The sequence below is a fragment of the Halichoerus grypus genome, chromosome 9, assembly GCF_964656455.1.
Source record: "Halichoerus grypus chromosome 9, mHalGry1.hap1.1, whole genome shotgun sequence".
In the NCBI taxonomy this organism is placed as follows: domain Eukaryota; kingdom Metazoa; phylum Chordata; class Mammalia; order Carnivora; family Phocidae; genus Halichoerus; species Halichoerus grypus.
Genome location: NC_135720.1, coordinates 18,044,608 through 18,047,817, shown reverse-complemented (window position 1 = coordinate 18,047,817; position 3,210 = coordinate 18,044,608). Strand labels below are relative to the sequence as shown.

General features: G+C 38.7%; 1 pseudogene; it reads left to right on the top strand.

The window, feature by feature from the left end:
* Positions 1–1,195: 1,195 nt before the first annotated feature.
* Positions 1,196–1,928, top strand: LOC118537850 (pre-mRNA-splicing regulator WTAP pseudogene; annotated as a pseudogene).
* The last annotated feature ends 1,282 nt before the right edge of the window (positions 1,929–3,210 follow it).

The window sequence follows — 3,210 nt, the reverse complement described above, 5'->3', positions numbered from 1 at the left end:
AATTGCTGCTGTGATTTGCAGTTGAAAGTTTATATCCATGTCTCCATGCTCAATAAGGATTTGAGGTTTGGGATTGTACACAGACCTTTAATTAGTCTTATAATTGTTATTATTTAGTCCAGGTGTGTATTTTTTCCCTTGGTAATCTAGACACTGAAATATTCTCTGTGGAACATGCTAGAAAAAGGAAAGGATAGCCCTCTTGTTAGAACTTTATGTAAGAGGGTGCCTGGGTGGCTCAGTTGGTTGGGCGTCTGCCTTTGGCTCGGGTCGTGATTCTGGGGTCCTGGAATCAAGCCCTGTGTCAGGCTCCCTGCTCAGTGAGGAGCCTGCTTCTCCCTCTCCCTCTGTAGCTCCCCCTGCATGTGCTCTCTTTGTCTCTCTCTCTCTCTCAAATAAATAAATAAAATCTTTTTTTTTTTTTTAAGAACTTTATGAAAGAAAGAGCTCTAAATCACCTACAAATAGAGAGCCAATTTCCAGCATGTCATGTCAAGGCATTGCCTCTAAATTTTCATTGTTGTTTCAGGATTAAGCCAGACCACTTTTACTCAACTTAATGAATGTAACTACCCACTCACCAATGTGGAAAATTCAGGGTTCAACGGTGTGAAATTCTATACTGATTATGCAGCACCTCAGTCAAGGCCATGATTTTTTTCTACACATTTTATGACATTATTTTGTCTAGACATTATGTCCTTGTTGCCCTGAATTATAGCATTTATTGCCAAATCACCATTCAAAACTATGTGTCCAAAAGGGTTTAGAAGGAAGCAAAGTACAGTAGTGATATGAAAAAGTAAACTCGGTTAAACTATGCATGATGTGTCTTGATTAAAATACATATGGGGAACCCTGTTACATTTCCGACCACCACCTCTGAGCCCAGTCATGTAAACTTAGCCAGTTATATCCCACAGAGTGTTTTTACTGAGAGAACTTCAAATATTATGGAGATGAACTCAGGCTCCCTCTACCACTTGTATTCTCCATAGTCGTAGACAAAAGCAAAACAGCTAACTATATTTTTGAGTTCTAGTACAGGAAAAGTTTGAGGGTATCAATGATTAGCCTTAAGCCTATGAATAATCTTCCTTTTCAAAAATTACGTCTTGGCAAAGAAAGGGGAGTGCTGGGGCTGTGGTGGGAGGTGGAGGGGGGCCCCACGGTAGTGTGACTGGATGGTGCCTGCATGGCCTCTGTCCGGAGAGGATGCAAGGTGACCATGGAGGAACCTGTTCCCACAAAGGTTCGACTGAGTAAAACAGCCTTCACAGTTATGACACGAGATGAGTTAACTCTAAGATGGAAACAATATGAAGCATATGTCCAAGCTTTAGAGGGCAAGTACCACACAGATCTTAATTCTAACGATGTAACTGAGTTAAGGGAGTCTGAAGAAAAACTAAAGCACAATGAGGAAAACATCCTTGTAATGCGACTAGCAACCGAAGAGCAAGAGATGCAAGAGTGTACTCCTCAAATCCAGCACCTCAAGCAAGTCCAACAGCCTAGCATTGCCTAACTGAGATCAACAATGGTAGACCCAATGATCAGCTTGTTTTTCCTAAACGTGAAAGGTGAATTGGAACAGACTAAAGACAAACTAGAACAAGCCCAAAATGAACTGAGTGCAAGTTTACGAGACACTCCCCAGTCAAGACTTCCCTGAGAGTCCCACTATGAGAGGGCTGTGGTGGGACAGCCAAGGACTCAGTTTCCACACCAAGACTCAGACATTTGGAGCTAAAAAAGGCCTCATTCTTATACTATCTAGCTTGTAATGGTTAAGATAAAACTTACCAGATGAACCTTGTCTTTCAGCTTTTTTCTCTTCCCTCTCCCCTTGCTTCAAAGGACTGAAGGTGCCAAACTATTCCAAAGAAGTGGCCACCTCCAAAAAATTCCCCTTCCAGAACATGTAGACCCTTGGGAAATTTTTCTGAAAAGAAAATAGAGGGAGAAATGAAAGTCCTAAGTCTGTGGCACACTGTGTCTTCAGACAGTTTGGAGGAATGAGAACCTGGAGACTTAAAATCATGAATTGAACATGCAAAATTCCAGTAAAATGTAAAAATAGAATATGTGCTTAACCTTGAGCATAGTGACTTAGAGACACTGTGTATCAGTTTTGCCAGTAAGACTGTGGACTTCGTGATTGTTGTTGAACTTCTGGGTCAAAACTCAAATGAGGTAAATTTTGCCTTTAAAGAGTTTTTTTGTTTTTTCTGTTTTTGTTTTTTGTTTTTGCTAAGAACCAATATAATTGTCAAAAGAGAATCAAATAATAGATGTCAGTACAAGTAGTTCATATATTGAACCACTTAGTTTGGGGCTCTATATTACTTGGCTGAGCCTTAAATCAATGTGGTTTTATCAATCGTTTGTTCTTTGAATGGTTGCTAATGCTGTAGGTAATCTTACTGAGGACTGTACAAACATAAAGGCACGGTATCAAACTTCAGGTTGAAACTGTTTGAAGCATTATAAACATTTGTTTCACTACTAAAGTGTAGTAGGATACTGGCTGTGATGAGACTCACTGAGTTATTTTTTTCAGTAGTGAAATTAAATCCCCATTGCCTTCAATAGGCACATGTTGAAAGAGCATTGTCATTGGTGTTAATGGGGGAATGTGTTTCCTTCATTGTATTTGGGCCTTTTCTATTGCACTTGTGTATGTGTGTATGTGTGTATGTGTGTATGTGTGTATGTGTGTATGTGTGTGTGGTGGGCAGCAAAGCAACATTTATTGAGCGATAGCAAAGTGATAGTATGAAGCTCCCAAGGAGGGAGGGGACCCAAGAGGGTTGCCCTTGCACTCTTGATATTAAATGTGCCTTGAAAAAAAATTATGTCTTGACTATAACTTCAAATAAATTCTCTAACTTAAAAATATTTTAAGAATTTCTCCCCCTTTTCAAATTAAATGTGGTGATTACTACCAAGATTAGATCCTTCATATTTTTGTGAATAGAATGGTTACACTATGGAAAACATGATGGTTCTAATTCTAAAATTTAACAAGAAGTCTTCAGTCAAGATTACCAATTTGATGCCTTTTATGCATCATAGTTACCAAAATAGTATTCACTATTTTAGCTATATATAAGCTTTATATATTATATAGCTATACTTATATAGCTATATTTAGGATCGATTACTGTGCTATATTAATGACCACATTTCTGATTCACTAAGCATATG